The sequence below is a fragment of the Orcinus orca genome, chromosome 4 (genome assembly GCF_937001465.1).
Source record: "Orcinus orca chromosome 4, mOrcOrc1.1, whole genome shotgun sequence".
NCBI classification, from domain to species: Eukaryota; Metazoa; Chordata; class Mammalia; order Artiodactyla; family Delphinidae; genus Orcinus; species Orcinus orca.
Window position 1 is genome coordinate 64,486,750 of NC_064562.1, and position 12,111 is coordinate 64,498,860.

Genomic DNA, 12,111 nt, shown 5'->3' on the forward strand with positions numbered 1-12,111 from the left:
ACCAATGGACAGATCATCCAAAATGAAAATAAATAAGGAAACACAAGCTTTAAATGATACATTAAACGAGATGGAGTTAATTGATATTTATAGGACATTCCATCCAAAAACAACAGAATACACATTTTTCTCAAGTGCTCATGGAACATTCTCCAGGATAGATCATATCTTGGGTCACAAATCAAGCCTTGGCAAATTTAAAAAAATTGAAATTGTATCAAGTATCTTTTCTGACCACAACGCCATGAGACTAGATATCAATTACAGGAAAAGATCTGTAAAAAATACAAACACATGGTGGCTAAACAATACACTACTTAATAATGAAGTGATCACTGAAGAAATCAAAGAGGAAATCAAAAAATACTTAGAAACAAATGACAATGGAGACACAACGACCCAAAACCTGTGGGATGCAGCAAAAGCAGTTCTAAGGGGGAAGTTTATAGCAATACAAGCCCACCTTAAGAAGCAGGAAACATCTCGAATAAACAACCTAACCTTGCACCTCAAGCAATTAGAGAAAGAAGAACAAAAAAACCCCAAAGCTAGCAGAAGGAAAGAAATCATAAAAATCAGATCAGAAATAAATGAAAAAGAAATGAAGGAAACAATAGCAAAGATCAATAAAACTAAAAGCTGGTTCTTTGAGAAGATAAACAAAATAGATAAACCACTAGCCAGACTGATCAAGAAAAAAAGGGAGAAGACTCAAATCAATAGAATTAGAAATGAAAAAGGAGAGGTAACAACTGACACTGCAGAAATAAAAGAGATCATGAGAGATTACTACAAGCAACTCTATGCCAATAAAATGGACAATCTGGAAGAAATGGACAAATTCTTAGAAATGCACAACCTGCCAAGACTGAATCAGGAAGAAAGAGAAAATATGAACAGACCAATCACAAGCACTGAAATTGAAACTGTGATTAAAAATCTTCCAACAAAGAAAAGCCCAGGACCAGATGGCTTCACAGGCGAATTCTATCAAACATTTAGAGAAGAGCTAACACCTATCCTTCTCAAACTCTTCCAAAATATAGCAGAGGGAGGAACACTCCCAAACTCCTTCTACGAGGCCACCATCACCTTGATACCAAAACCAGACAAGGATGTCACAAAGAAAGAAAACTACAGGCCAATATCACTGATGAACATAGATGCAAAAATCCTCAACAAAATACTAGCAAACAGAATCCAACAGCACATTAAAAGGATCATACACCATGATCAAGTGGGGTTTATTCCAGGAATGCAAGGATTCTTCAATATACGCAAATCTATCAATGTGATAAACCATATTAACAAACTGAAGGAGAAAAACCATATGATCATCTCAATAGATGCAGAGAAAGCTTTTGACAAAATTCAACACCCATTTATGATAAAAACCCTGCAGAAAGTAGGCATAGAGGGAACTTTCCTCAACATAATAAAGGCCATATATGACAAGCCCACAGCAAACATCATCCTCAATGGTGAAAAACTGAAAGCATTTCCACTAAGATCAGGAACAAGACAAGGTTGCCCACTCTCACCACTATTATTCAACATAGTTTTGGAAGTTTTAGCCACAGCAATCAGAGAAGAAAAGGAAATAAAAGGAATCCAAATCGGAAAAGAAGAAGTAAAGCTGTCCCTGTTTGCAGATGACATGATCCTATACATAGAGAACCCTAAAGATGCTACCAGAAAACTACTAGAGCTAATCAATGAATTTGGTAAAGTGGCAGGATACAAAATTAATGCACAGAAATCTCTGGCATTCCTATATACTAATGATGAAAAATCTGAAAGTGAAATCAAGAAAACACTCCCATTTACCATTGCAACAAAAAGAATAAAATATCTAGGAATAAACCTACCTAAGGAGACAAAAGATCTGTATGCAGAAAATTATAAGACACTGATGAAAGAAATTAAAGATGATACAAATAGATGGAGAGATATACCATGTTCTTGGATTGGAAGAATCAACATTGTGAAAATGACTCTACTACCCAAAGCAATCTATAGATTCAATGCAATCCCTATCAAACTACCACTGGCATTTTTCACAGAACTAGAACAAAAAATTTCACAATTTGTATGGAAACACAAAAGACCCCGAATAGCCAAAGCAATCTTGAGAACGAAAGAAGGAACTGGAGGAATCAGGCTCCCTGACTTCAGACTATACTACAAAGCTACAGTTATCAAGACGGTATGGTACTGGCACAAAAACAGAAAGATAGATCAATGGAACAGGATAGAAAGCCCAGAGATAAACCCACGCACATATGGTCACCTTATCTTTGACAAAGGAGGCAGAAATGTACAGTGGAGAAAGGACAGCCTATTCAATAAGTGGTGCTGGGAAAACTGGACAGCTACATGTAAAAGTATGAGATTAGATCACTCCCTAACACCATACACAAAAATAAGCTCAAAATGGATTAAAGACCTAAATGTAAGGCCAGAAACTACCAAACTCTTAGAGGAAAACATAGGCAGAACACTCTATGACATAAATCACAGCAAGGTCCTTTTTGATCCACCTCCTAGAGAAATGGAAATAAAAACAAAAGTAAACAAATGGGACCTAATGAAACTTAAAAGCTTTTGCGCAGCAAAGGAAACCATAAAGAAGACCAAAAGACAACCCTCAGAATGGGAGAAAATATTTGCAAATGAAGCAACTGACAAAGGATTAATCTCCAAAATTTATAAGCAGCTCATGCAGCTTAATAACAGAAAAACAAACAACCCAATCCAAAAATGGGCAGAAGACCTAAATAGACATTTCTCCAAAGAAGATATACAGATTGCCAACAAACACATGAAACAATGCTCAACATCATTAATCATTAGAGAAATGCAAATCAAAACTACAATGAGATATCATCTCACACCGGTCAGAATGGCCATCATCAAAAAATCTACAAACAATAAATGCTGGAGAGGGTGTGGAGAAAAGGGAACCCTCTTACACTGTTGGTGGGAATGTAAATTGATACAGCCACTGTGGAGAACAGTATGGAGGTTCCTTAAAAAGCTACAAATAGAACTACCATATGACCCAGCAATCCCACTACTGGGCATATACCCTGAGAAAACCATAATTCAAAAAGAGTCATGTACCAAAATGTTCATTGCAGCTCTATTTACAATAGCCCAGAGATGGAAACAACCTAAGTGTCCATCATCGGATGAATGGATAAAGAAGATGTGGCACATATATACAATGGAATATTACTCAGCCATAAAAAGAGACGAAATTGAGCTATTTGTAATGAGATGGATAGACCTAGAGTCTGTCATACAGAGTGAAGTAAGTCAGAAAGAGAGAGACAAATACCGTATGCTAACACATATATATGGAATTTAAAAAAAAAATGTCATGAAAAACCTAGGGGTGAAACAGGAATAAAGACACAGACTTACTAGAGAATGGACTTGAGACTATGGGGAGGGGGAAGGGTAAACGGTGACAAAGCGATAAAGAGGCATGGACATATATACACTACCAAACGTAAGGTAGATAGCTAGTGGGAAGCAGCCGCATAGCACAGGGAGATAAGCTCGGTGCTTTGTGACCGCCTGGAGGGGTGGGATAGGGAGGGTGGGAGGGAGGGAGACGCAAGCGGGAAGAGATATGGGAATATATGTATATATATAACTGATTCATTTTCTTGTGAAGCTGAAACTAACATACCATTGTAAAGCAATTATACTCCAATAAAGATGTTAAAAAAAAAAAAAAAAGACACAGCCACCCCAAAGTTTGGGACGGCTCTGTTTACAACAACCTCGTTTACGGTACAAGTTCGATATCGCAAAAAGCAAAAAATGGATAAAGAAGTTGTGGTACTTCCGTACAATGCAATATCACTCAACAATGAAATCTATGTCATCAGGCCCAAAGCAGCATAATGAGTGGTTTCAGGTATGATGATTCTAAGTGAAATAAGTCACACAGAAAAAGAAACATCATAAGATATCACTAATACACGCAATGAAAACTTGGCTACACAGGAACTGAATTACAAAACAGAACAGGGTCTCAAATGTAGAAAACCAACTTATGCTTCCTTAATGGGAAAGGTGAGTTGGGGTGCTGCATAAAACCAGAGATTGAAATTAGCACAGATACCGTTCCATAAGCCAAATATGTAATAGACAAGAGCTACTCCTTGCTCAACGAAGTGGACTCAACACCCCATATTAAACGCCTAAGAATATACCTGACTAGTAAGAATCTTAAAACCTATGGATTTATATGTCTCCAAAAGAGAATCAAGCATGTGTATGGCGGCATAAACGCAGCAGTGATAGGATTGGTGAGGTTCGGTGAGCAAATGCAGACCCTTTGAAGTCATATTGCATGGTACCCATTCCATGGGTCTCAACTCTCCAGGTTTAAGGGATTCTTCCTTCAGCTAAAACATGCATGTGGAACCCAGTTTATGATCCACCGTGTGATCGGGAAACGAGTTCAAATGTGTCTCAGTTTTTGTCCCCTGGTACTCGGGTGCAACTTTGCAGATGCTTTACTAACACTCTCCCCACTTGGAGAGTCAGTGCCTTTAACCTCCTGTTTGGCCCAGTTTGCAATTTCTGCGGGAGATGAACAGGAATAGGGAGAATGAATGAGAGACTAGCTGGAGGTGTCTAGACGGGCAAATTTAACTCTCATTTCCCACCAGGAAGAGGAATTAACCAAAGTCCCAGCGTGCCATGCCGGAACCACACTAGGGCCTGAAGCAATCTTGCGGTGTTGCGGCCAGCTCACAAGAAAGTGAGTTGAAGAAAGGAGCTCAGGGGCACTGTGATTCACAAACCTGCAGAGTTATAAATGACAGCTGTCGTCCAAAAATATATTGAAGTAAGGCTGTCAAGAGGACTTGAAAGCGGGGCAGAATTGCAGGAAACCGATTTCAGGAGGTAGACTGGAATTGCATGTAAAGCATAGGAAAAGAGGCAGAACGTCCACAATGATGCACTTGGCCAAAAAGGGCGTATGCGTTTTTTCCTGAATATATTCAGGAAAAAACGCATACGCCCTTTTTGGCCAACCAAGCAAGCTTGCAAAGGAAATCTGCACTACAATGACGTCTCACTGCCCCCCGGTCAAAACGGCCATCTGAAAAAACTGTAAAATCCAGAAAGGCAGGACAGGCCATGGAGAACTGGGAGCCTTGTTATGCTGATGGGCGGGATGTAAATTGCCAACAGCGACTCTGGAGAAGTGTATGGTGTTTCCTGAAACATCCAAAAAACAAAGCAACAGAGCCTAGGGCACTTCCGCTTATGGTCCTATAGCTTAGGGAAATTAAAATCAAAAAGACACAGCCACCCCAAAGTTTGGGACGGCTCTGTTTACAAGAACCTCGTTTACGGTACAAGTTCAATATCACAGAAAGCGAAAAATGGATAAAGACGTTGTGGTACTTACGTACAATGCAATATCACTCAGCAATGAAATCTATGTCATCAGGCCTGTAGCAGCATAATGAGTGGATTCAGGTACGATGATTCTAAGTGAAATAAGTCACACAGAAAAAGAAACATCATAAGATATCACTAATACACGGAATGTAATCTTGGCTACACAGGAACTGAATTACAAAACAGAACAGGGTCTCAAATGTAGAAAACCAACTTATGCTTTCTTAAGGGGAAAGGTGAGTTGGGGTGCTGCATAAAACCAGAGATTGAAATGAGCACAGATACCGTTCCATAAGCCAAATATGTAATAGACAAGAGCTACTCCTTGCTCAACGAAGTGGACTCAACACCCCATATTAAATGCCTAAGACTATACATGACTCGTAAGAATCTTAAAATCTATGGATTTATATGTCTCCGAAAGAGAATCAAGTGTGTGTACAGCGGCATAAACGCAGCAGTGATAGGATTGGTGAGGTTCGGTGAGCAAATGCAGACCCTTTGAAGTCATATTGCATGGTACCCATTCCATGGGTCTCAACTCTGCAGGTTTAAGGGATTCTTCCTTCAGCTAAAACATGCATGTGGAACCCAGAGTATGATCCACTTTGTGATCGGGAAAAGTGTTCAAATGTGTCTCAGCTTTCGTCCCCTGGTACTCGGGTGCAACATTACAGACGCTTTACTAACTCTCCCCACTTGGAGAGTCAGTGCGTTTAACCTCCTGTTTGGCCCAGTTTGCAATTTCTGCGGAAAATGAACAAGAATAGGGAGAACCAATGAGAGACTAGCTGGAGGTGTCTGGACGGGCAAATTTAACTCTCATTTCCCACCAGGAAGAGGAATTAACCAAAGGCTCAGCGTGCCGTGCCGGGACCACTCTAGGGCCTGAAGCAATCCTGTGGTGTTGCGGCCAGCTCACAAGAAAGCGAGTTGAAGAAAGGAGCTCAGGGGCACTGTAATTCACAAACCTGCAGAGTTATAAATGACAGCTATCGTCCAAAAATATATTGAAGTAAGACTGCCATGAGGACTTGAAAGCGGGGCAGAATTGCAGGAAACCGATTTCAGGAGGTAGACTGGAATTGCATGTAAAGCATAGGAAAAGAGGCAGAACGTCCACAATGATGCACTTGGCCAAAAAGGGCGTATGCGTTTTTTCCTGAATATATTCAGGAAAAAACGCATACGCCCTTTTTGGCCAACCAAGCAAGCTTGCAAAGGAAATCTGCACTACAATGAAGTCTCACTGCCCCCCGGTCAAAAGGGCCATCTGAAAAAAGTGTAAAATCCAGAAAGGCAGGAGAGGCCATGGAGAACTGGGAGCCTTGTTATGTTGATGCGCGGGATGTAAATTGCCAAGAGCCACTCTGGAGAAGTGTATGGTGTTTCCTGAAACATCTAAGAAACAAAGCAACAGAGTCTAGGGCACTTCCACTTATGGTCTTATAGCTTAGGGAAATTAAAATCAAAAAGACACAGCCACCCCAAAGTTTGGGACGGCTCTGTTTACAAGAACCTCATGTACAGTACAAGTTCAATATCACAGAAAGCGAAAAATGGATAAAGAAGTTGTGGTACTTACGTACAATGCAATATCACTCAGCAATTAAATCTATGTCATCAGGAACGAAGCAGCAAAATGAGTGGATTCAGGTACGATGATTCTAAGTGAAATAAGTCACACAGAAAAAGCAACATCATAAGATATCACTACTACACGGAATGTGAACTTGGCTACACAGGAACTGAATTACAAAACAGAACAGGGTCTCAAATGTAGAAAACCAACTTATGCTTGCTTAAGGGGAAAGGTGAGTTGGGGTGCTGCATAAAACCAGAGATTGAAATTAACACAGATACCATTCCATAAGCGAAATATGTAATAGAGAAGAGCTACTCCTTGCTCAATGAAGTGGACTCAACACCCCATATTAAACGCCTAAGAATATACCAGACTAGTAAGAATCTTAAAACCTATGGATTTATATGTCTCCAAAAGAAAATCAAGCGTGTGTACAGCGGCATAAACCCAGCAGTGATAGGATTGGTGAGGTTCGGTGAGCAAATGCAGACCCTTTGAAGTCATATTGCATGGTACCCATTCCATGGGTCTCAACTCTCCAGGTTTAAGGCATTCTTCCTTCAGCTAAAACATGCATGTGGAACCCAGAGTATGATCCACCGTGTGATCGGGAAACGTGTTCAAATGTGTCTCAGTTTTCGTCCCCTGGTACTCGGGTGCAACATTCCAGACGCTTTACTAACACTCTCCCCACTTGGAGAGTCAGTGCCTTTAACCTCCTGTTTGGCCCAGTTTGCAATTTCTGCGTAAGATGAACAGGAATAGGGAGAACCAATGAGAGACTAGCTGGAGGTGTCTGGATGGGCAAATTTAACTCTCATTTCCCACCAGGAAGAGGAATTAACCAAAGGCTCAGTGTGCCATGCCAGAACCACACTAGGGCCTGAAGCAATCCTGCAGTGTTGCGGCCAGGTCACAAGAAAACGAGTTGAGGAAAGGAGCTCAGGGGCACTGTCATTCACAAACCTGCAGAGTTTATATGACAGCTATCGTCCAAAAATATATTGAAGTAAGGCTGCCAACAGGACTTGAAAACGGGGCAGAATTGCAGGAAAACGATTTCAGGAGGTAGACTGGAATTGCATGTAAAGCATAGGAAAAGAGGCAGAACGTCCACAATGATGCACTTGGCAAAAAAGGGCGTATGCGTTTTTTCTTGAATATATTCAGGAAAAACGCATACGCCCTTTTTGGCCAACCAAGCAAGCTTGCAAAGGAAATGTGCATTACAATGAAGTCTCACTGCCCCCCGGTCAAAAGGGCCATCTGAAAAAAGTGTAAAATCCAGAAAGGCAGGACAGGCAATGGAGAACTGGGAGCCTTGTTATGCTGGTGGGTGGGATGTAAATTGCCAACAGCCACAATGGAGAACTGTATGGTGTTTCCTGAAACATCTAAAAAACAAAGCAACAGAGCCTAGGGCACTTCCACTTATGGTCCTATAGCTTAGGGAAATTAAAATCAAAAAGACACAGCCACCCCAAAATTTGGGACGGCTCTGTTTACAAGACCCTCGTTTACGGTACAAGTTCAATATCAAAGAAAGCGAAAAATGGATAAAGAAGTTGTGGTACTTATGTACAATGCAATATCACTCAGCAATGAAATCTATGTCATCAGGCCCGTAGCAGCACAATGAGTGGATTCAGGTACGATGATTCTAAGTGAAATAAGTCACACAGAAAAGGAAACATCATAAGATATCACTAATACACGGAAAGTAAACTTGGCTACACAGGAACTGAATTACAAAACAGAACAGGGTCTCAAATGTAGAAAACCAACTTATGCTTGCTTAAGGGGAAAGGTGAGTTGGGGTGCTGCATAAAACCAGACATTGAAATTAGCACAGATACCGTTCCATATCAAATATGTAATAGACAAGAGCTACTCCTTGCTCAACGAAGTGGACTCAACACCCCATATTAAACGCCTAAGAATATACCTGACTAGTAAGAATCTTAAAACCTATGGATTGATATGTCTCCGAAAGAGAATCAAGCGTGTATACAGCGGCATAAACGCAGCAGTGATAGGATTGTTGAGGTTCGGTGAGCAAATGCAGACTCTTTGAAGTCATATTGCATGGTACCCATTCCATGGGTCTCAACTCTCCAGGTTTAAGGGATTCTTCCTTCAGCTAAAACATGCATGTGGAACCCAGAGTATGATGCACCATGTGATCGGGAAACGTGTTCAAATGTGTCTCAGTTTTCGTCCCCTGGTACTCGGGTGCAATATTCCAGATGCTTTTCTGTCACTCTCCCCACTTGGAGAGTCAGTGCCTTTAACCTCCTGTTTGACCCAGTTTGCAATTTCTGTGGAAAATGAACAAGAATAGGGAGAACCAATGAGAGACTAGCTGGAGGTGTCTGGACGGGCAAATTTAACTCTGATTTCCCACCAGGAAGACGAATTAACCAAAGGCTCAGCATGCCATGCCGGAACCACACTAGGGGCTGAAGCAATCCTGCGGTGTTGCGGCCAGCTCACAAGAAAGCGAGTTGAAGAAAGGAGCTCAGGGGCACTGTCATTCACAAACCTGCAGAGTTATAAATGACAGCTATCGTCCAAAAATATATTGAAGTAAGGCTGCCAAGAGGACTTGAAAGCAGGGCAGAATTGCAGGAAACCGATTTCAGGAGGTAGACTGGAATTGCATGTAAAGCATAGGAAAAGAGGCAGAACGTCCACAATGATGCACTTGGCCAAAAAGGGCGTATGCGTTTTTTCCTGAATATATTCAGGAAAAAACGCATACGCACTTTTTGGCCAACCAAGCAAGCTTGCAAAGGAAATCTGCACTACAATGAAGTCTCATTGCCCCCCGGTCAAAAGGGCCATCTGAAAAAAGTGTAAAATCCAGAAAGGCAGGACAGGCCATGGAGAACTGGGAACCTTGTTATGCTGATGGGCGGTATGTAAATTGCCAACAGCCACTCTGGAGAAGTGTATGGTGTTTCCTGAAACATACAAAAAACAAAGCAACAGAGCCTAGGGCACTTCCACTTATGGTCCTATAGCTTAGGGAAATTAAAATCAAAAAGACACAGCCACCCCAAAGTTTTGGACGGCTCTGTTTACAAGAACCTCGTTTACGGTACAAGTTCAATATCGCAGAAAGCAAAAAATAGATAAAGAAGTTGTGGTACTTACGTACAATGCAATATCACTCAGCAATGAAATCTATGTCATCAGGCCTGTAGCAGCATAATGAGTGGATTCAGGTACGATGATTCTAAGTGAAATAAGTCACACAGAAAAAGAAACATCATAAGATATCACTACTACACGGAATGTAAACTTGGCTACACAGGAACTGAATTACAAAACAGAACAGGGTCCCAAATGTAGAACACCAACTTATGCTTGCTTAAGGGGAAAGGTGAGTTGGGGTGTTGCATAAAACCAGAGATTGAAATTAGCACATACCATTCCATAAGCCAAATATGTAATAGACAAGAGTTACTCCTTGCTCAACGAAGTGGACTCAACACCCCATATTAAATGCCTAAGAATATACCTGACTAGTAAGAATCTTAAAACCTATGGATTTATATGTCTCCGAAAGAGAATCAAGCATGTGTACAGCGGCATAAAGGCAGCAGTGATAGGATTGGTGAGGTTCAGTGAGCAAATGCAGAGTCTTTGAAGTCATATTGCATGGTACCCATTCCATGGGTCTCAACTCTCCAGGTTTAAGGCATTCTTCCTTCACCTAAAACATGCATGAGGAACCCAGAGTATGGTCCACCGTGTGATCGGGAAACGTGTTCAAATGTGTCTCAGTTTTCGTCCCCTGGTACTCGGGTGCAACATTCCAGACGCTTTACTAACACTCTCCCCACTTGGAGAGTCAGTGCCTTTAACCTCCTGTTTTGGCCCAGTTTGCAATTTCTGCGGAAAAGTAACAGGAATAGGGAGAACCAATGAGAGACTAGCTGGAGGTGTCTGGACGGGCAAATTTAACTCTCATTTCCCACCAGGAAGACGAATTAACCAAAGGATCAGCATGCCGTGCCGAAACCACACTAGAGCCTGAAGCAATCCTGCGGTGTTGCGGCCAGCTCACAAGAAAGCGAGTTGAAGAAAGGAGCTCAGGGGCACTGTAATTCACAAACCTGCAGAGTTATAAATGACAGCTATCATCCAAAAATATATTGAAGTAGGGCTGCCAAGGGGACTTGAAAGCAGGGCAGAATTGCAGGAAACTGATTTGAGGAGGTAGACTGGAATGGCATGTAAAGCATAGGAAAAGAGGCAGAACGTGCACAAAGATGCACTTGGTCAAAAAGGGCATATACGTTTTTTCCTGAATATATTCAGGAAAAATCGCATATGCCCTTTTTGGCCAACCAAGCAAGCTTGCAAAGGAAATCTGCACTACAATGAAGTCTCACTGCCCCTGGGTCAAAAGAGCCATCTGAAAAAAATGTAAAATCCAGAAAGGCAGGACAGGCCATGGAGAACTGGGAGCCTTCTTATGCTGATGGGCAGGATGTAAATTGCCAACAGCCACTCTGGAGAAGTGTATGGTGTTTCCTAAAACATGTAAAAAACAAAGCAACAGAGCCTAGGGCACTTCCACTTATGGTCCTATAGCTTAGGGAAATTAAAATCAAAAAGACACAGCCACCCCAAAGTTTGGGACGGCTCTGTTTACAAGAACCTCGTTTACGGTACAAGTTCAATATCGCAGAAAGCGAAAAATGGATAAAGAAGTTGTGGTACTTACGTACCATGCAATATCACTCAGCAATGAAATCTATGTCATCAGGCCTGTAGCAGCATAATGAGTGGATTCAGGTACGATGATTCTAAGTGAAATAAGTCACACAGAAAAAGAAACATCATAAGATATCACTACTACACGGAATGTAAACTTGGCTACACAGGAACTGAATTACAAAACAGAACAGGGTCCCAAATGTAGAACACCAACTTATGCTTGCTTAAGGGGAAAGGTGAGTTGGGGTGTTGCATAAAACCAGAGATTGAAATTAGCACATACCATTCCATAAGCCAAATATGTAATAGACAAGAGTTACTCCTTGCTCAACGAAGTGGACTCAACACCCCATATTAAATGCCTAAGA